Source organism: Schistocerca piceifrons, chromosome 2 (assembly GCF_021461385.2).
Source record: "Schistocerca piceifrons isolate TAMUIC-IGC-003096 chromosome 2, iqSchPice1.1, whole genome shotgun sequence".
NCBI classification, from domain to species: domain Eukaryota; kingdom Metazoa; phylum Arthropoda; class Insecta; order Orthoptera; family Acrididae; genus Schistocerca; species Schistocerca piceifrons.
In genome coordinates this window covers 138,711,574-138,734,846 of record NC_060139.1, presented here as the reverse complement: position 1 = coordinate 138,734,846, position 23,273 = coordinate 138,711,574, and the positions used below count along the sequence as shown (strand labels likewise).

Below are 23,273 nucleotides of genomic sequence, written 5' to 3'. Positions count from 1 at the left end.
GTTGTATTAATTAACGCAAGTTGCTGACCTGCAATTACTTCAGCATGCTTCAAGTTCTAATCAAGAAATTCACGTTGCTAAATGTTCAAGTTACAGGTCGTTTGGAGCCGACAGTCGAAGTAAGTAGGTAATTCTGTGTTTGCCTGGACGACAAATATTTTATTAATTTCCTGACGCTTTTCGCTCACTGACCTTCTTCAAAAACGACTTGTAATAAAATAACATATGAAATAGAATGATACAAAATATCACGTCCGTGTTGTCGGTGCAAATCACAAGTGCCATCTCCGGAGAAATTTTTACCTGAAGTGAAGGTTGCAGCAAAAAACATGGTTGTGGAGACGAACAGAGACATAAAGTACTACGCCGAATTCACATCGACATTTGTATTATTTCTGCAGAACATACAACTCAAACAGTGATACTACACTCGAAGTTGCTGACCCTTAATCACGAAATGTGATATGCAGAAAAATGTTTGAATCAACTGCATCCGCACGAGCGGCGCCGTATGAATGGAAATCTGAAATAACAAGCTGCAGTTGCCGGCTACACAGCACCTTGAGTTTTCATCGCACGTTGCATTGTTGCTACTCGCATGGGTGAGCGGCGTTTATATAACGCCCCTGCTGTGGTCATGGAGGACAACACCTTTTACATAACAGTTGCCGTCTTAGCAGGACGCTAGGACTTCATTCTCAATGAAGTGATGCTGCCGGCGTTGAAATAAGGGTCTCTACAATAAGTCCCGCCATCTCTTTATATTGATTCAGTTGCTGGGAAATTACCGGATTTACTTCCCCCTGTAATATATCATCAAAGTGGATGACGGAAATTTTTCGAAAGGATAATTATGCTGACTTGCAGTTTTTCATCGCATGACTTGCGTACGGCCTTGGCCACATCGAATACAGTAGTTTCACCGCCTCCAGGTCTGGCTGATTATCGAGGTACAGTGTGGCAGTGGTATACTGTTGCTAACGACAGTCGTCCGCGAGACAAGGAGGAGTAAGTACCAATAGAGCTGTCAGTGTCTTGCTGTAGAAGCGGGGGCCGGACGGTGCGCCGTGTTTTCTGCGGGAGTCGCTTTAACGTGTGTGCGTTTCCACGAAACGACGAGTTCGTTGTCATACATCGCTTGGGTCTGGAAAGTTGAGCGTTGTGAGCTGGATGTCGAAACGAGTACATAATTCTGCTCTGGTTATGAAGTACTAACTCACTGGGGAAGGAGAGACCCGTTGTTTGAGATAAGAAAACTGAATTTGTAGGACTGACACTTCTTCGTCTATTGTCTCCATTTGACCTTAAATGAAGGTAATTAAGTTATTCAAGATACTTAGAATCCCTTTGTTCAAAGAGTAAAATGCGTATTTGTGTCACCATACGTATTTAGTTTTATTGATTTAAAAACAACTTCGCGGATCTGAAACGAAAAACGCTTACAATTGTGGTTTGCTTTCTATATGTAAAAAAATTACTACAGGAAGTATTGAGGTGTGATTTTTACTTACGGTATTTTTTGACCGCTTTTCTTTTACAGCTGTAAGTATAAATCGAAATAACACCACAATATCTTATGTAATGACCTGTTTCTGGATCTTGAAAATAAATTAAAATGGTAAATATAGTATTTTTCATTTCAGCCTACTAACGATGTTTTAAGTCAATAAAACGAAACGCGTATCCCACCTAGCTAGCCGAGCGTGTTAGCCTTCCATTTCCGGGATTCAGGGAGACGCATCGAACCCCAATATCAATTCGTCCTGCTGATTAACGATGAGGGCCAGCCAGTACGTGGTTTTTAGGCGGTTTTCCACATCCCCGTTGCTGAATACCGGGCTGCTGGCCACGTTTCAAATGGTTCAAATGGCTCTGAGCACTATGGGACTTAACATCTGAGGTCATCAGTCCCCTAGACTTAGAACTAGTTAAACCTAACTAACCTAAGGACATCACACACATCCATGCCCGAGGCAGGATTCGAACCTACGACCGTGGCAGCAGCGCGGTTCCGAACTGAAGCGCCCAGAACCGCTCGGCCACGACGGCCGGCCGGCCACGTTCCGCCTCGTTTACACAGTTAGCAAACGTTTCTCGAAAGCGCTCTCATACTTTCACATGGATTACATTAGAATTCCGTATGGGGTGGGAGGGGTGGCGGGGAGGGGAGAGAGGGGGGATAGAAGAGTGCTGTCAGGAAGGGCATTCGGCCACTCTATACCACGACGGATATTGTACGCTCCAGATTAACATGCCGATCCCGCGAAGATAGGGGATGGACGCTGTGAAAAAGAAGGAAACGGAAACGTGTATCCTTATATAAATACGCAAATATACACTATTAGTAGTTCCTCAAAAGCAGAGCAGGCAAAGCTCAGCGTTCTGAACCTGAAGGGCTGATAGGAACCGAGCGACAGTGGCTGACAGAGGCGCCATTGGATGCCATATGGAGGGGCGCACCACTCTTTCGGGCGTCGTCGGTTTTCTTGACCTTCGAGCCGTTGTTTCACACTCAAGCATTTCCTCGATTGACGCCACCAGAGTGCATCCCGTTCCAGTTCTCCCACCATCGAAAAATCCCTGGCAGTACCGAGAATCGAATCGGGTCCTCCACACAACAGTCACACATACTGACCACTGTGTCGAATGAAGCCTCATTTCATGTCAGCGGCAACATGAATAACCACAACTGCTTCATTTGCAGTACAAGCAGTCCCCATGAGCTAAGGTAGCACACTCGATCCTCTCAGAAAGTTAACGTATGGCGCGGTATTTCGAAGTTTACAATACTCGGTCCATATTTTTTTCAATGATCAGGCTGTAATGCGAGGTCCTTGCCTAGGTATGTTGGAGAATTTTGTTGCTGATAATCCTCCCTCCATATCGTAATATCAGGTTACTTCCAGCAATATGATCCACCACTACATTATTCCTTAAAGGTTAGGCGTTACCTGGATGAAGCATTTGGTAGACGCTGAATTGGAAGAGGTGCAACTTTGGCGTGGCCACCAGTGGCACGGGATTCAACTCCATATGATTTCTGGCTATGAGGATTGGTGAAAGAATAAGAGTGTATGCTATGAAATCTACTGACAATAATTATCTTAAGGGACACATAACACTTGTTGTCCGCTCTATACCTATGGAAACGTGTGAAGGAGCTATGGCCTGTATGGTGAAAAGGATTTGCGCATACATTGCATACATTGAGAACCAAGGAGTACATGTCGAAGAAGTGCACTAGCTTCATTTGGACTTGTGTTTTTATATTGAAATGAATGAAATGATTCAACACTAAAGGTAAAATAATGATAAAAATAGTAAAATTAAAAGTCAATCTCATATAAGTAGTAACATTTCTCTGGACAATCCTGTATTACTCTTTTAAAGTCCGCCCCCGGTAGCTGAGTGGTCAGCGCGACGGAATGTCAATCCTAAGGGCCCGAGTTCGATTCCCGGCTGGGTTGGAGATTTTCTCCTCTCAGGGACTGGGTGTTGTGTTGTTCTAATCATCATAATTTCATCCCCATCGACGCGCAAGTCGCCGAAGTGGCGTCAAATCGAAAGACAGCGAACGGTCTACCCGACAGGAGGCCCTAGTCACAAGACATATTATACACTCTTTTAAAGCAAACGGACATTACGTAACTCTGATCTTATGAAGCGGGTCAGCCCACTATTCAGCTGTCGCGTTTCATTGTAGTAGTTCATGGTAACATAAAATCATATTGATCCAGCGAAATTCTGAGTTCTGAGAAAAATGCGAATTTAAAGACGACTGATTAGACAGTTGCACTGTTTTTGTTGTAGACATCAAGTACTGCTGGTGTCAAAAGTAGACTGTTGCTGATGCAGCTATGATATTTTAAGAAAGTCTTCCGAATCCTACCGACGGAGAAGTAAGTAGTTCAGAGAGGAAAAAAGCACGGAGAAACAGTAGGTTTTTCACTCACAGACGACAGGTAGCAGCACTACCACTGGAGTGTGTATAAAGTGTTATCTGACGTTTAAAAGGGTATGGTCATTGGATTTCGGGCTAGGGGTGGAAGCATTTCCGAAACGGCAAAGTCTGTAATCTGTGCAGGTGCTGTCATGGTTAAAGTACGCTGTGCATGGCAAGATGGCGCTATCCAAAACCGGCGCCGAGGCAAATGCATTGCAGCATGGTCCATAGACGAAAGGTTCAGCGATAGCTGCGGAGATTTATACGGGCAAATAGATGTGCAACTGTTGAGCAACTAACAGCTCAGATGAACCAAGGGGCTCCTCAACGACCGTTCAGAGGACGTCGCTGCATAAGGGCCTCAGCAGAAAATTCAAATGGCTCTGAGGACTATGGGACTTAACATCTGAGGTCATCAGTCCCCTAGAACTTAGAACTACTTAAACCTTCAGGACATCACACACATCCCTGCCCGAGGCAGGATTCAAACCTGCGACCGTAGCTGTCACGTGGTTCGAGACTGAAGCGCCTAGAACCGCTCAGCCACAACGGGTGGCACGGCCTCTGGTGCTGGCGCCTGGTTCATGTACCCAAGCTGACTGCCGTTCACCGCCGACGAAGGCTGGAATTTGCACGCCAGTATCGGAACTGGACGTACAATGAGTGGCGACAGTTGGTCTTTTCAGATTTTAAGCCCCATCAAACTGAAAGCAAACAACCTGCGCCGCGCGGAGTGGCTGCGTGGTTTGAGGCGCCATGTCACGGATTGCGCGGCGTCTCCCGCAGGAGGTTCGAGTCCTCCCTAGGGCATGGGTGCATGTGTTGTTCTTAGCATAAGTTAGTTTAAGTTAATTTAAGTAGTGTGTATGTGTAGCGACCGATGACGTCAGCAATTTGGTCCATTAAGAATTCACACACATTTGAACATTTGAAACAACCTGCAACAGTCGTCGGTAGGATCCAGGCCGGATGAGGGAGCGTTATGGTCTGAGGAATTTTTTCGTGGCATTGCCTGGGTGAGCTCGTCGTTCTGAAAACCGCAATCGATCGGCGCAAGAAAGCATCTATCCTTGGGGTCCATCTCCATCCGTAGTTGCAGTTGTTTTTCCCCTGCACAATGGCACCTACTAGCAGGACAATGCAACGTGTCACACAGCTTTCAGTGCACGCGCGTGGTTCGAAGAGCCCCAGGACCAATTTATCGTAATCCCCTAGCCACCAGACTCCCCGGATTTAAATCTAATCGAGAATCTGCGGGACCACCTCGATACGGCTGTTCGCGCCATGGATCCTCGATCAAGAAACCAAGCGCAGTTGGCCACAGCACTGGAGTCGGCGTGACTCCAAACTGTTGGCACCTACCAGAACCTAACTGACTCTCTTCCTGAACGACTTGTGGCGGTCAGCGCTCCAAAGTGGTCATTCACGGTTTTGACAGGTGGGCACATTAATGTGACTCGAAAGTCTAAAATACACAACTCCATCCAAACAGGCCCTGGAAGGGCCAACGGTACCAACAGATCGCAATATCATCCTCAGACCACAGGCGTCACTGGACGCGGATATGGAGGGGCATATGGTCAGCACACCGCTCTCCCAGCCGTATGTCAGTTTACGAGACGCAGCCGCTACTTCTCAATCAAGTAACTCCTCAGTTTGCCTCACAAGGGCTGAGTGCACCCCTCTTGCCAACAGCGCTCGGCAGACCGGATGGTCACCCATCCAAGTACTAGCCCAGCCCGACAGCGTTTAACTTCGGTGATCTGACGGGAACCGGTGTTACCACTGCGATAAGGCTGTTGGCAAAATACACAACTGGGCATTAGAAAAGGAAACACCAGGAACGATAGCATATAATGAAACAGAGTACAGCGTGAAGAAGATTAACTTTCTAGGTGGTTTGGAGCCCTTGGTGTGAAATGTAGGACACAGAGCTACCACCGCTCTAATCTGGCTAGTATCGAGCGAACTAAGCTTGACTAGGATAGATGTACGTCATTCCATGTCGTTTCAACTTTTTGCCACAGTCATCGAGATGCCGTACACAGAGCTGGGACTCTGAATATCGTCGTTGGGCGCACCACTACCGGTACGCTTCTCCCTCCATCGTCAAGGAAAGTCGTAATAGTGACTGCCATGCTGACGGTCTGTGGTGCTTTAGATAGAACATGTAACACGTCAGCCTCAGTTGCAAATAGAAACCACTCTTCATCCAGGTTTCAGCCAAAATAATTTGGCCTTTTTCAGAAGCCAGTGACACTAAACTATTGCATGCGAAATTTTGGCCATGTCAAGTATAAAACTGTAGCACCGTTGTAACCGGTCATAAATCTACTGCGCCGACGAGGTCGGTAGGGGGCCTGCTGTTTCTCTTCATCCCAAGTAATGTAGATTTATGACTGGTTACTACGGTGCTACAGTTTTATACTTGACGTGGCAAAAATTTGGCATGCAATAGTTTAGTGTCACTAGCTTCTGAAAAAGGCCAAATTATTTTGGGTGAAACCCGGATGTTCCTCCTAAACTCATCAATTCCATATTCCCAAGACTATTGTGGCATCCCGAAGACGCAAGCAATGATATCGTGCAACGATGAACAGCAGTGTGCATAGGCTACATTCCGTTGCTCGCTGTTAGACCTAGACAAAGCGTATGATAATGTATCCATCAGCAAGCTGCGGGAAAAGCTGAAAGACATCGAGCTCGGTCAAGGATTGCTAAGGGCTCTTATGAAATTATGTAGAAATAACACAGTAAGAGTGAAGCTGTCGGAACATTGGACGAGGTAGCTAACGTTGACGTGCACGCAGACGGAATATCCAACCTCACGAGAAACAGAGCCGCCGGTACACGCCACGAGCTTGTTAACGTAATGTTAGCCTCTCAGCGCTCTCCAGCGGCAGTTGTCAGCTTTATTTGGCTCCGAACCATACAGTCTGTAGCCGGCCGAAGTGGCCGTGCGGTTAAAGGCGCTGCAGTCTGGAACCGCAAGCCCGCTACGGTCGCAGGTTCAATCCTGCCTCGGGCATGGATGTTTGTGATGTCCTTAGGTTAGTTAGGTTTAACTAGTTCCAAGTTCTAGGGAACTAATGACCTCAGCAGTTGAGTCCCGTAGTGCTCAGAGCCATTTGAACCATACAGTCTGTTCACGAAAATTGGAGGCGAGTGGAATTCCTACGTTAGTTCCACTAAAACGTACATTTCCTCTAGTCACTATATCTAGTCATGTTGTTCTGTTTGTGGTATACGTAAATAAGAACTTAGATATCTGTGAACGTGCAATAAGACAAAGACGAAATATAGTAAGGCATCAGCTTACAAAGTTCACCAAATAGAACAAATTCACCCCTGATACAGAGCATTTATATTTACATAATATCAAATATTACAGAAATTATCTCTATTGATTTCTTAGGGAAGTTCCATAAACTTTTACAAAACGAGAAGATAAAAAAAAGTTGTCAATAATGGGACACGAACCTTCTACCGTCGTCGTATTCTGCAACATGGAGCCTCAACCAACTAGGGTTTACTCAAAGTATGCCGTCAGTCACGTGGATTTCATGTTACATTCTTCTAAAGCCATTAATAGCGAAATGTTATTAACTGATATTTAATTATAACAAATCCTATCAAGAACGACACGCTTTCACGAATCTTCTGGGTCGTTGCCTTAAAATGGCTTACTATCATAACACGCAAGTTATAATGCGAAAATAACTAAATACGAAAATTCTTTAACCACCAGCATGACGTTTACTGTCATTTCGTTACAAAACATCGTACCAATAAAGAGTCGTTCTCGAGACATTCAAAGTGCTGTTGCTTACAAACAGTATATATTCTTAGGGTGTAACGTATAACATAAAACTTACCGAATATAGGATTCTACTGAATACGAGGAATGTGGTATGTTGTCTTGCCTTCTGCGAGGCCTTGGCGCGTACGTGAAAGCACGTGACACTGCAGGTCCTACGAGTGCCAGAAGCAGTCTCCGGCGGCGAGTAAGTAATTATTTCAGACGAGGTTAATAATTCCTGATTGCGCGTTTAAGTTCATGTAAGCTCTCGATGGCACACGACGTTAAGACCTTTAGTGGGTACCTTTTCTATTACATCTACATCTACATCTACATGGATACTCTGCACATCAAACTTAAGTGCCTGTCAGAGTATTCATCGAGCCACCTTCACAATAATCCTCTATTTTTCCAATCTCGAGAAGCGCGCAGGAAAAACGAACACCTATATTTTTCCGTGCGAGCTGTGATTTCCCTTATTTTATTATGGTGATCGTTTTTCCCTCTGTAGGTCGTGGTCAGCAAAATATTTTCGCATTCGGAAACGAAAGTTGGTAATTGAAGTATCATGATAAGATTCCGCCGCAACGAAAAACGCCTTTGTTTTAGTGATGTCCACCCCAAATGCTGTATCATATCCGTGACACTCTCTCCCCTGTTTCGGCATAGTACAAAACGTCCTGCTCTTCTTTGAACTTTCTCGATGTACTCCGTTAATCCTATCTAGTAAGGATCCCACACTGCGCAGCAGTACTCCAAAAGAGGACGGCCAAGTGTAGTGTAGGCAGTCTCTTTAGTAGATCTGTTGCATATTCTAAGCGTTCTGCCAATAAAATGCAGTGTTTGGTTTGCCTTCCCCAAAACATTTTCTATGTGTTCTTTCCAGTTTAAGTTGTTCGTAATTTTATTTTAATTCCTACGTATTTAGTTGAATTTACGGCCTTTATATTTGACTGTTTATCGTGCAACCGAAGTTTAATTCGATCTCCCGATGACTTTACTAGACGATAAACGACATTACCATCTGCAAACAAGACGGCTGCTCAGATTGTCCCCTAAATGGTTTATACAGATAAGTAACAGCAGAGGGTCTATAACACTATCTTGTGGAACACCATAAATTACTTCTGGTTTACTCGATGACTTTCAATCAGCTATTAGGAACTGTGATCTCTCTGACAGGAAACCACGAATCCAGTCACATAACTGAGTCGATATCCCATATGCACACAATTTCACTACAAGCCGCTTGTGTGGTACAGTGTCAAAAAACACCTTCTGTAAATCTAGAAATGCGGAATCAATTTGAAATCCCTTGTCAACAGCACTCAACACTTCGCGTGAGTAAAGAGCTAGTTGTGTCTCACAAGAACGATGTTTTCTAAGTCCACTTTGACTGTGTGTCAATAGACCGTTCTCTTCGAGGTAACTCATAATAATCGAACAAAATACATGTTCCAAAATCCTGCTGGATACTGACTTTAATGATATGTGCCTATAATTTAGCGGATTACTCCTACTACATTTCTTGGTATGAACTGTGCAACTTTCCAGTCTCTGGGTTCATACTGGGTACCTAGCGATTCTCTTGAGTCCTGCAAGGAGTATAGCGTTCGCGAAGTATGGCGGAAAAGCCGACTGGTGTGACGTCACAAGTTCGTTACGGGGGCACATAATTCTCATGGGCCCCGTGGATTTTGCTTGTCGCGTAGGGAGCGTTCTAGCTTCCTATAGGATCTACTGTATGTGGCACGTTGCCGAAATATGGCTGAACTTACTTCGTATTTCACGTGGAGAAATGGCTCCTCAACATGAAATAGCAGGAACTGAATCACAAAACTTGTAGACCACCGCGTCAACGTTAGCTAACTCGCCCCGTGTGCCATTGACTTAAGTATCGGGAACAGTTTGACAGAAAAATTCGAGATGAATTAGCGTCTGTGACAGGTATGTGGCTTGCCACTGACCCTCTATCACCTATATCTGGGAGCAATCCTCCATGCTTGGCATAGAAAATGCCACGTTATGAAAGTGACAGTAGAGAGTAGCAAGACAGTTAGCCTGTATGTTCCATATGACTAGATTGTACTAGTAGAAGTATGATCTGAGCTATATGTTGACAAAGCTTGAAGAGGGCTACAATAAGTCTGGCCAGAAGATGAACACGAAGAAGGGTGAATACCTGCTAGGGGAACGTAAATAATTTGGAGGTAGATCGAGAAGTAATTGTAGGTGAGGAAAAGGCAAGTACCTTGGCGTATACATATTATAAAATGGATTGATGTAAACTGATAAGTCAGAACATTATGACAACCGACCTACTATCGATATAAACACGTCCAGGCGACAACAACGTCACCTCATGAGGAATAACATCTAGTCAGACACACGAGTGGTGCATGTAGTATCAGTGAGCGTCTTATCCGTGTGTAGGTATAATGCGGAAGGCGCGGTCTATCTGAGTTTGACCGAAGACAAATTGTGATGGCTCGGAGGATTAGCACGAGCATTTCGAGAACTGCACGGCTTGTAGGGTGTTTGAGGAGTGCTGTTGTGAGTATCTTCAACACGTGGCAAAACCAAGGTGAAACCACGTCCAGACGTCGTGGGGTTGGGCGACCATTCTACATTACAGCTGTGGGTCGTCGTAGGCTCTGCAGACGGAAAAACAGGACATGCGGCAAACTGTGGCAGAACTAACATCAGACTGTAATGCTGGGCAAATAACATGTGTGTCTGCACACAGGCTGCACCAAACACACCAAGCGATAGGCCTCTGCTGCCGAGTAACCAAGCATGCGCCAGTGTTAACACCACGACATTGGCATCTACGACTGAAATGGGCATATGGCCATGGCACCAGATGTTGGCGCAGTGGCAGAGCGATGCATGGTCTGATGAATCCCGATTCCTTCTTCATCATGCCGATGGCAGGGCGCGAATCCGACGTCTTCCAAGGGAACAGCTGCTTAACACCTGTATTGCGGGACGGAGACAAGCTGGCGGTGGCTGCATTATACACTGGAGAACGTTCACACAGGCAACCATGGGTCCACTGGACCTCGTGCAAGGTATTATGACAGCCAAGAAGCATCGTGCACTGATTGCAGACCACCTAACCCCTGAATGACAGTCGTGTTTCCCGACGGCAGTGGCATTTTTGAGCAAGATGATTCACCATGTCAAAAGGTCAGGAGTGTGAAGGAGTGATTTGAGGAACGCAGTGGCGAGTGTTGGTGCTGGCACTCCGACTTGCCAGAGCTGAACCCGATCGACCACATCTGGGGTGTGACTGCATGTGGAGTCAGATGTCATCGCCTCCCTCCCCGGTGCAGATGTGGTGTCATCTCCCTCCAGCGACTTACAATGGTCTCAATTGCTTCCATGCCACCACTCACCGCCGCTGTTATCCGTGCCGAAGGTGGACATACCGGCTATTACGTAAGTGGTCATAATGTTCTGCTGATCAATTTATGTGTGGTTGCATGTATGTAAGTTCCACGTCTCCTTCTAAAGCACTGCTCCGATTTCAACCAAACCAGATACACAGTTCCCCTACCGTCGGGCAGCAATCGTTGCGGGGTAATAATCACCTGCCTGCCATAGTTCAAGAGATGTGGCGTCATAAACAACGAGATGCGTGAAAAACTGGTGCATGGTGTATGGCGTTTAACTTTATTACTTCTGTGATACTAACTCTGCTTGCAATAAATTTCGCACGCAGCATTCACACACGCCACTAAATGCATCTGCAAAATTATATCACGGTAGCCCACACAGTGCAGAAGGTATGACGTGATGAACACTGAGGTGCGTGAAAAACTGCCACATCATGCAAGGCCTTTAAGTTTACTAATCCTTTGCTACTAACTCTATTTGCAACATGTTTCGCAGGAGCATCCACGTATGTCGCTGATGTACCTACACAAATATGTTATTGTAAGACAAATATTTCAAGAGATATGACGTCACAAACAATGAGATGCGTGAAAAAATCACACATCATGCATGAAATTTTAATAGATTTATTCTTTACTTATAAGACACTATTACAGTCGGGCCAGCTTTAGGAAATCCTTGACACCTGGCAGCGGAGTTGAAAGCTTTCAACTTCGAAGCGCAAATGGCCGTAGGCGAAAATTATAGCCTTCTGTAGAGCTATAAAGAAGCGTTGTCATAGAGATGTTCACAAAATCGGGTTGTAAACACGCGAAGCAGCTACACGCAGCATACAGGTACTGTCCGGAATCATCTCACATCAAGTCTACTACAAGAGTACATATAAGCTTTCGTTTCTAATAGAAAATTGGCAGAATGAATGCCCGGGATATGCCGGATTTGTCAGCTAACTATTTTATAAACATGTCACAAGTAATGATGAACTGACAAGCACGTTTAATAAAGGACGAGGTGTAACAAGGGCAATGAACTCTTTTCTGTGTAACAAAAAAATTAAGAACAACGAAGAAGGTAATGTAGAAGGTTACAGTCCAGAACGGAATCTTGTACAAAGCAGAGGCCTGGGTTATTAGCAAATAAACTAAGAATAAATTCCTTGCCCATGATATGATCAATTAAGACGAAGCTCGAGCTGTACTAGAATGGATAGGATAAAAGAATGACGTAACCCGACAAAGGATGAAAATGGATAGGGATGTCTGCGAGGACAAAAACAGCTGATGTACTTTCGCCATCTGAATAGGATGACAGTATTCAAAATAGGATACTACGATGGATATCATCCCAGCGAAAGAAAAGGTGTCGCCCACGACGCATCTTGTAAGATGATATGGCGGAGGCAAGGGAAGCTAGGAACACGAACGTTGATGGAACCCAAGATGGAATAAAGTGGCAACTGTGGGCGGAGGAGAAGCGCCAGTCGTAGATAATCCGCAGAAGATGAAGAAGCCGTTAGACATTTCTCCATCTTACTATCAACATAAAAATGAGAATTCTTTATGAAAACTTCTCTGCGTAATCTTTCCTGATCAACAGAATACAGATGGCGTTAGTCCTACCTATAGAACCCAGTACGCTGCCCTTGATGGCGAGTGTTTGAGACAGTATTATCATCAAAAGTGCTCCAAGGAAGTGTGATACGACCACTGTTATTTTCTGTATATATAAAATATTTGGTGGACAGGGTAAGCAACAGTCTGCAACCTTTCGCTGACGACGCTGTGGTGTGTGGGGAGGCGTCAGCGTCGAGTGGCTGGAGGAGGGTACATGATGAGTTCGACAAAATTTCTAGTTGGTGTTACGAATGCAGCTAGCTCTGAATGCAGAATAGTGTAAGTTAATGCAGATGAGTAGGGAAAAAAAGTCACCGTGACCAGTACTGCATTAGCACTGCACTGCTTGACATGGACACGTAACGTTGCAAAGCAATATGAAATGGAATGAACGTGTAGGAGTTGCAGTAGGGAAGCCGAATATTCGACTTTGGTTTATTGGGAGAATTTTAGGAAAGTGTGGATCATCTGCAAGGAGATCGCATGTAGGACAGTAGTGCGACCCATTATAGAGTATTACTCGAGTGTTTGGGGTCTGCAACAGGTCGGATTAAAGGAAGACATCGAAGCAGTTCAGAAGCAGGTTGCTAGATTTGTTACCGGTAGATTCTAACAACGCGCAGATATTACGGAGATGTTTCAGGAACTCAAATTGGAATCACTACAGGGAAGGAGACTTCTTTTCGAGGAGCTCTGTTGACATCATACAGAGAACCGGCATTTGAGGATGACTACAGAACGATTATACTCCGGCAACATGCATTTCGCATGAGGAACATGAAGATAAAGATTTGGGAGATTAGGGCTCGTACGGAGGCAAATAGACTGCCGTTTTTCGCTCGCTCTGTTTTCGAATGGAACAAAGGAAATGACTAGTAGTGGTACAGGATACCCTCCGCTACGCACCATATGGTGGTTTGTGGAGCAAATATGAAGATGTAGATGTAGCTTCTGGGATAGCGCTGAAATACCACTCATTTGTATATTCGGGCATGCAGTACACTTATTACTAGTTTCATGTGTATTTTATGCCGTCTTAATGGTCTTGCGGTTTTAATGGCCAGCATGGTAAAGAAATAAATAAATCGACGGCATTAAAGATCATAAGCCACTGCCTGTAAGCTCATATTTCTTGAGTTAATGATTTACGCTGCTATAGTTACCCCTAATGCGAAAACGTTACATTGAGATTACAGCGGCTCTAGTTTTTTTTCCGTGGTACCCCACTTGACTTTCGTTGAGCAGGTAACCCAGCGTCACGATTCTGTGAAACCTGCGCCTACACTAACTTGGCTAACCGGTTGGCGATGTGGGTTAGAGGACCGCATCGCGGACAACATATGCTAGGATCCGGGCAGAGGATAAGCGAGTTCTAGGCAAGAAGAGGGGAGACAGGGGAGGGGGAAGGATGAAGGTGAATTGCCGACATTCTTCGATGGCAGACACCGGCTGGAAGGCGTGGGCTGCACGCCGGTGGGGAATGTCCGTCCGTGCACCGGCCTTACATAAGCGACAGGTTCGGTTCCCCAAGACCAGCACGGCACCCCAGGCTCTGCCGGCGACTGCAGGAGTCACCGCTGAAGAGCAAAGCGCCGGCCAGCCTGCCTGGTGGCTGGTAGCCGTCTAAGTGCCGCCACGCACGTCACTTTACCTTCACCGGAGACAAATGATCAACGTCCGTTTCTCCTCCACGTTCTACAAGATTATTATTGAACCAGTTCGGAGTAATGTGTTTCTTCCTGTTCACATAACACTACAAACGCTTGTGGACTCTGTCATACAGACACCTCTAAAAAAATGAAGTATGAACCACACTTTGTAAGGTGTCAGGCAAATCCAACACCTTCCATGAAAACCCTGACATGATAAGCAAATCCAGTAGTATGTCACATAGCTCCGAATAAATCGTGACATTAAATTAACCAAAGTAATACGAGTAACGAGTGAGCAAATGGAATATCACAGACTAACACAAGAATGCCTAAATGCATGTCATACCTTCCCACCGTGAGACAGACGCAGTTCCGAGGGGAGAAACGAGAACAGAAGCCGAGAGCAGAACCGTGTTAAGCTAGAAGGCCCTACGATAAGGGACGGACACCCACGTCGCCAGCTAACCGATAGGACCACCCCTCAGTCCATGTTATAAGCTAGAGCCCTCCAGAAGAACAGTATAGATCTTACGATAACACTAAAAGGGCCACACCAGCCGCAAGTTTTAGCGTGAGACTTTTCCGCGGCTCTGTTACGTTGCAAACGTTAAAAACATTGCCCCACCACGAAAAGTATAACGTTTCTCATTGGATAGACAGAATTTTTGTAGGCGGAGCATAAGGTTAACATTGGTCAGATGAAAACACAGCCAGATAGGTTTCTTTAAACCAACTTCGGTAAATTTTAGTAAGGAGAAGTTAGGACAGAGTTGCTTCCGAGACGGCGAGCTGGATGGAGTTGTGCTGTCCGCCGCCCCCTGACGAACACCGACAAGGTAATGAACGCACGCGATGCCGCATTTTTGAGCGCATAAGGCTTCACTCAGAACTGCAGAAGTCTCATCTGTTACATCTCCTTTTTACATAATACTAGTGTCGATCGTCGATTGAAGCTCATGGTATTCACATTTGCTACGTAAGTTAAAATCTGAAATGCGATGATTTTTCTGTTATATAATTACTGAGAAGCCACATCAGCCACTGTAATTTATGACAAGTTAGATAAGTAATTAAAGATAATTGAGGGTCACTGTAGACCATTTTGATAGTTTACTCTTTTGTGAAACTTAATTTAAACCTAGATTATAGATGTGATATGGCATAGGTCATCCTTCGATCCATTGTAGAACTTGGAAACCCACTCAGGGAATATTCGTTCACATTTTTGTTGAATGCAGTTGGTTTTATCATCCTGTATTAAAACATTTCCTTTTATCAATAGTGCAATTTATAAACAATGTTTTGTGAGTAGAATAAAATTTCCAATGGTAAACTTAACTGCTTTTTCGACGTTATTTTTACCAGCTAACTAAAAATAGGAAAGCCTTGAACCCCTTCCACTAAATTTAGTTAGTATTAAGATTCTTTTACAGGGAGTGCAGTGGAGCTGACGCTGAAATCTCTAAGTATTTGGTTATATCATCTCTAGTCTCACTGAACTCTTCTGAACTCTAAATGTCATGTGTGGTCTGGCGTCTCCATACCAGCAACAGGTCCCAGATTCAAACTAGCCAATTCCCTAAAAAACACGCTCAGACCGTCGTTGCGCGAAAGTAGTAGGGAGACACCACGCAGAATGTTAGAACTTGTGAAACTTGAGTTTGAAATAACATACGAGTATGTAGCCCGACAACGTCTTCTCCAACCGCCGATGTTTCAACAGCTTCAAACCCTGTCATTTTCAAGCAGAAATGCAATGAGGGTGAGCGGAAATCCTTGGTATGTAAAGCAAGGGCGGGAATATTAAGAAAACAATGGGAATTCCACTGTAAAATTCAGAGGAGAGAGCGAGTAGCATGCTAAGGGCCTCTATGGGGGGTAGGACTTATCTGATGTGGCAGAAGAAGGAACAGGAGTCGATAGGGAAGAGATAGGGCGTCCATGATTAGAATCAGAATTTAAAAGAGCTTTGGAAAACTTAAAACTGAATAAGGCAGATGGGGCAGATAACATTCCAACGGAGTTTCTAAAATCATTGGAGGAAGTGGCAACAAACAGGTATTCACATTGGTGGGTAGAATGAACGAGTCTGGTGGTATACCATCTGACTTTCGGAAAAGCACATCCGCACAATTCCGAAGATCGCAGGAGTCTAGTGCTAGAATAATCGCACAATCAGCTTAACAGCTTATACATTCAAGTTGCAGAAGAATGGAAAAGAAAACTGAGGACCTGTTCGATGACGATCAGTTTGGCTTTATGAAAGGTAAAGGCCCCAGAGAGGCAGCTCTGACGTTGTGGTTGATAATGGAAGTAAGACTGATGTGGTATCAATAGCTACGATGCCACGGCGTAGGTACAAGTTCTTAAGGTGGCACTACGATACCGACACGGACGACAGCGCCCTCTAGCCGGTGCTGTGCAGCTCTACGAGCGCCGCTCCAGATTCAGCCCTTTTGATGCCGAGCAGAAGACCAACCAACAGTGTTTCTATTTCATAGTGGAGGAGCCACTACAGATTTGCCTTTAGCTTCTAGTAACTGTTAGCGTTGATACCTGTACGACTTCGCACCTACTTGCTCATCTCAGCCAAAGTTAAGTAAGCCTAATGTAATCCTAATTCTGACTATAGTAAACTTGTAAAATCTTCCAGCAGTACCGAAGGACTTCAACTTTTCCTGCTCCTATTCGCTTCCTACATTCGGCCTACCCTTCAGTTTACAGGAGCAGACCCACGCGCCGCCTTCCAGCGGGATACAAAAAGTGAAGAAAAATCGAGACACGTTCATAGCATTTTTCGACCTAGGAAAATCTTAAAATGATGCAAGATATTCGAAATCCCGCAAAAAATGTGGGCACGCTATAGGGGAAGACGGAAAATCTACAAAATGTACAAGAACCAAGAGTGGCCAAGAACAGTGGCGGACAAAAAACAAAATGCATGGGTTAAAAAGGGTGTAGGACACGTTTGTAGTCTTTCGCACCCGTAGTTCTGTCTATAAGTGGAAGAAGCAATGACGGAAATAAAAGAAATATTCACTACTGGGGGATTAAAATCCAAGACTATCAATGATAAGATTCCCTGACGACATTGCTATCCTCAGTGATCTAATTACGGGATCTGTTGAATGGCTTGACCAGTTTAACGAGTAAAGAATGTGGACGGAGAGTAATCGAAGAAAGACGAAAGTGATAAGTAGCAGAAATGCGAATGGCGAGAAACTTAACATCATAACTGGTGATCTCGAAATAGATGAAGTTAAGGAATTTTGTTTCCTAGGCAGCGAAATAACGCATGAGGGACGGAGCAAGGACATTAAAAGCAGGCATGCACTGGCAAAAAGGGCATTCCTGGCCATGAGATGTCTACTAGTATCGTACATAGACCTTAAATTGAGGAAGAAATTTCTGAGAATGTACCGTTGGAGCACAGCATTGTATGGGAATGAAATATCGACTGTGGGAAAACGGAACAGAAGACGATAGAAGCATTTCAGATGTGGTGCTACAGAAGAATTGTATGGCAGTGACATATGGACTGTGGGAAAACGGAACAGAAGAGAATAAAAGAATTTGAGATGTGGTGCTACAGAAGAATGTTAATAATTCTGTGGACTGATAAGGTAAGGAATGCGGAGGTTCTCCACAGAATCGGCGGGGATAGGAATATATGGACAACATTGACAAGGAGAAGTGACAGGATAAAATAAATGTCGTGTGACTAGGACCTCCCGTCGGGTAGACCGTTCGCCCGGGTCCGAGTCTTTCTATTTGACGCCACTTCGGCGACTTGGGCGTCGATGGGGATGAAATGATGATGATTAGGACAACACAATACTCAGTCCTTGAGCGGAGAAAATCTACGACCCAGCCGGGAATCGAAACCGGGCCCTTAGGATTGATATTCTGTCGCCCTGACCACTTTTTTTCCCCTTCTTTTTCATTTTGTTCGAAATAGTTCGTTGCGTTTGGTCTGAGTGGACGTCACAAGACATTCGTTCAAGCTGATCGTTGATTCCTTGATTCACGTTTTTTATTACAGAGCGCACGCAGCCCTCGGACCGAACACGCTGACCTACCGTGCCGACACCACTCAGCTACCAGGGACGGACAGTGACAAGATGGTAGAGCATCTGTTAAGACAACAGGGAATGACACAATATTTTGAATAGGAACCAATCTCCGGAAAAGTACCGTTCCCGTGCTACAGCCGTTTGGAAACATGTTTGCTAGGTAGGTATGCAACAGGGTAGCCATGATGCAGGGTGGTTACTTCGAATTGGCTGATATCGTTTGACATCTTTCCTACCTCTCACCTGGTTTGAGTCTCATTCACGTGTCTGTGAGTGCCTGAGTAACATGGTTGAGTACGCGTTTGCACAATACACCCACATTATCCTTCTGAGGACGAAACTCACGGTAATGCAAGAGCTGCGCATCACCTTTATAAAGTTCGTTCTCCATAACGTCCGACTCCATCGCATGCCCTTTTCGCCACAATAATGCAACGGCTTGAAAAGGAGGCAACTTCACCGTCAGCAGGCGTGATAGGGTGCAACAAGGAGACGCCGCACACCCGACTCGGAACATGCCGTACTGCCTCGCGCTGAAGAGAACCCGTCAACGAAAACACGAGCAATTTCTTTTGCTATTAATGAGCGGAAACGTAAAACATGTGATGTGCTGTGTCACACCTAATCAGTTACTTGAAAAAGTTGTCGTCCTATCAATATGTTTTCAAATGGTTCTAGCACGTAAACGGTACGTTTCCGGACAGGGGCTACAGTTCAGAATATTATCTACCCACTCGTCTGTACAAGTCCTTCGAATACGTTGTAGGCGGCTGAAAGTCATACGGCCGAAACATAAAGAGAAGAAGTAGAGTTTATGAGGCTGCACGCCCGAAATTTGTTGTGATTGTGAGTCCATGAACGCCGTCCGGAGTGGTCGAGCGGTTCTAGGCGCTACAGGTTCGAATCCTGCCTCGGGAATGGATGTGTGTGGTGGTCTTAGGTTAGTTAGGTTTAAGTAGTTCTGAGTTCTAGGGGACTGATGACCTCAGATGTTAATAGTGCTCAGAGCTATTTGAACTTTTTTTTTAATCCGTGAACATGAAAAAACGTCCAAAAGTACTGAATTAAATTGTTTGTCGATGTCTCTCCACTTCGGTACAGCTTTCTGGCACTGAAGAAAAAAAAGGAAAGGTCATGGCATTCAACACTGATTGGGACTATGGTTATCAAAGCAGTGGTGTTCAAAACCAATCTTACGTCTGGTGATAGCCTTATTTACTTCCAATATCTCTTTTTCGTGATGCAGCATGTACTGTTTACTATCACCGCTCTAATAAAACAACTTTTAAAACTTCATTATTGCTTTTAGTTTATGGCTTTATTCTGCGATATTATGCTCCCAGGGAACAGTAAGGAGACAATCCAGAAAAGAAATTTCCGCAATGTTCAAAGTTCCATTAACAGTAATCACTTTAATTAGAGCAAACATTTTACTTTCAGTGAACAACACGGATCAAATCAGCGAACGAAAGACGCATGGTGTACGTAACTATAAGTGGGTAACAACTATTCCATGAGAATATCACACAGAAGGGCCACTTAACAGTGGTACCTAATAAGAACCGACTCCTGAGTAACAAAGTTGTCGCATTACGTTTAAGAATAAAATTTTAGACGGTCTTACATTGTACAATACTATGTCATTTGTGGTTCTCTAATCCAATTATGTCTATATACACTATGTGATCAAAAGCATTCGGACACCCCCAAAAACGTACGTTTTTCATATTAGGTGCATTCTGCTGCCACTTATTGCCAGGTACTCCATATCAGCGACCTCAGTAGTCATTAGACATCGTGAGAGAGCAGAATGGGGCGCTCCGCGGAACTTACGGACTTCAAACATGGTCAGATGATTGGGTGTCACTTGAGTCATACGTCTGTACGCGAGATTTCCAGGCTCCTAAACATCCCTAGGTTCACTGTTTCCGATTTGATAGTGAACTGGAAACGTAAAGGAACACGTACGGCACAAAAGCGTACAGGACGACCCCGTTCGTTGACCAACAGAGACCGCCGACCGTTGAAAAGGGTTGCAATGTGTAATAGGCAGACGTTTATCGAGACCATCACACAGGAATTCCAAACTGCATCAGGATCCATTGCAAGTACTATGACACTTAGGCGGTAGGTGAGAAAACTTGGATTTCATGGTCGAGCCACATCACGCCGGTAAATGCCAAACGACGCCTTGCTTGGTGTAAGGAGTGTAAACATTGGATGATTGAAAAGTGGAAAAACGTTGTGTGGAGTGACGAATCACGGTACATAATGTGGCGATCCGATGGCATGGCGTGGGTATGGCGAATGCCCGGTGAGCGTCGTCTGCCAGCCTGTGTAGTGACAAAAGTAAAATTCAGAGACAGTTGTGTTACGTTGTGGTCGTGTTTTTCATGGAAGAGGCGTGCACCCCTTGTTGTTTTGCGCGGTACTATCACAGCACAGGCCTACATTAATGTTTTAAGCACCTTCTTGCTTCCCACTGTTGAAGGGCTATTTGGCGATGGCGATTGCTTCTTTCAACTCGATCGAATACCTGTTCATAATTCACGGCCTGTGACAGAGTGGTTACACAACAGTAACATCCCTGTAATGGACTGGCCTGCACAGAGTTCTGACCTGAATCCTATAGAACACCTTTGGGATGTTTTGGAACGGCGACTTCGTGCCAGGCCTCACCGACCGACATCGATACCTCTCCTCGGGGCAGCACGCCGTGAATAATGGGCTGCCATTCCCCAAGAACCCTTCCAGCACCTGACTGAACGCATGCCTGCGAGAGTGGAAGCTGTCATCACGGTTAAGGTTGGGCCAACACCATATTGAATTCCAGCATTACCGATGGAGGGCGCCACGAGCTTGTAAGTCATTTTCAGCCAGGTGTCCGGATGCTTTTGATCACATAGTGTAGTTGCTACATCCTCTATTTTAGTAATCTGTGGTACATGTTGTATTGCTGTTTGATAACCCTGCACAGCCTATCTATTCTGGAGAGCATTTTCCATGCACATTCTCCATATACGTCATGTAAAAGGAATGATGGTGTTTAACTTCCTGTCAAAGTGAAGATCTCTTTTGGAGGTGGAGCAACTGCCCGAGTCTTTTTCCAAGACACGATCCAGTCAGAAACCTAATCGATTTCGAAGCCTCGTGTTACCTAAACACGCATGACAGTGGCGAAATTTTAACCACAGAGGAAATGAGGAAAGACCAAGCCGACTGGCAGAAGCATGGCCACATAGCAGCATCTCGTACTGTCTGAAATGGAGGCTAAGCAACTCATAAAACTCAGAGTTGCTTTATCTCCTTGACTCTCTCATACTTTTTCTTTTTTTTAAAAAAAACTTTGTTCCCCGAGCATTCGATTCTGGTTTATTGTGGTTTCATATTTTCGTCCAAGTTTGTAACATAGCGGCAAATTCTTGTTCTGAATGCTTCTTTCTCTTTATTTCCTGTCTCTTTAACATACAGGTTAACCATCAGGACTCGTGAAGTGCATTGCCGTCTTACACATTCGTCTTTAATAGAGGAGAAATACCAGAAATATAGAACTATGGCCAGAGTTCTGGGACGCTGGAGGTTAGGAAGGGACGTTTTACTTACATACGTCGGTGCCCATGTCAGGTTGTGTAGCAAAAGTCCAACATTTGACCCTCCGGCGTGAAAAATTAATTATTTTAGATACAGAGGCTGATTAAGAGGCGTGAGTGAGTGAGATGAATGATGAGTAACACAGATATTAAAATACCAGAAACCAAGAATTACGCTGTGACCATTCCAATAGAACGCCGTCACTCTGTGCAATCGTATTAGATACACACAGTAGACTTACACATGGTAAAGGGCTGAATCTTCGAAACCAATTTCTCTTCCGCGGAAAGTAAAACTGGCGCTTTCCGCCATTAACCACCGACAGTCTCCAGTAATGGTACACTCTCCAGAAATACCTACCACAGCCGTTCACTACTTACATTGAATAATTAGTCATTTTCTCAAAAACATTATAAATGCTATTCATTTCCTTTAATAAGGGCAGTGAACGGAAGTGTGTACGTCTTTCAGTTTCTCTATTAAAATTTCGGGACTTTAATATGACAATAGATAATCTGATACAACAAAGACGAACTGACTTAATGTACATATAACGCAATTTCCTAACGCTTTCTTAGTTTATTCACTCATTAACGCAGGAGTCGCTAATGCTGATTCGCCTGTAAACGAACCGCATCCTCAGTACATTTAGTTGCCCCGGTGAAAGACACAAATGTTGAGGTCCGGTATTCTAACGAATAATTTGGCACTTTCATTCAAGCAATGGGTTCATGTTCAGGAGGAGAAGAGCACAAATCACCATTTGATCATCTTGTATTAGGTCTTACCACAAAAGCATATCTAATACCACGATCGTATCTCGAAGACGGTCGAAGGTGAAATCCTGATTCATCCTCCTTCAGCTGGTGTTCTGATCGGCTTCTAATGACATCTCTGGCGTTAATATTTCTTCTGTTTCTTTTACCCATCATCATTACAACAGAACAAGAGGGAAACTTCATATTCCAAACATAGTTTCTTATGTCAATAAATTCACAGAAAAGGGCAATTCCTATCAACAGTTCGCCGAATCCATTTATGTGTAACTGAGAATCTTAGAAAATAAGCGGAACATTCTCCGTCTTTCTGTACGCTTTGCTGCTGTTCACCTCTCCTGGCACCAGCCCTCCACGAAAAAGGTGCTCACGTAATCGACCAAACGGTCAGTTGCCTCCACAGCTGCATACCTCCGCGCTAAGGCGT

The 23,273-nt window shown here is 44.6% G+C and overlaps 1 protein-coding gene and 1 pseudogene across 1 annotated transcript in view; both read right to left on the bottom strand.

Moving 5' to 3' along the window:
- LOC124775195 (sialin-like) overlaps window positions 1-23,273 on the bottom strand; it is a 526,531-nt gene that overhangs the window by 262,042 nt on the left and 241,216 nt on the right. The gene's annotated exons all lie outside the window — the stretch shown is intronic.
- LOC124778427 lies at window positions 5,630-5,747 on the bottom strand (annotated as a pseudogene).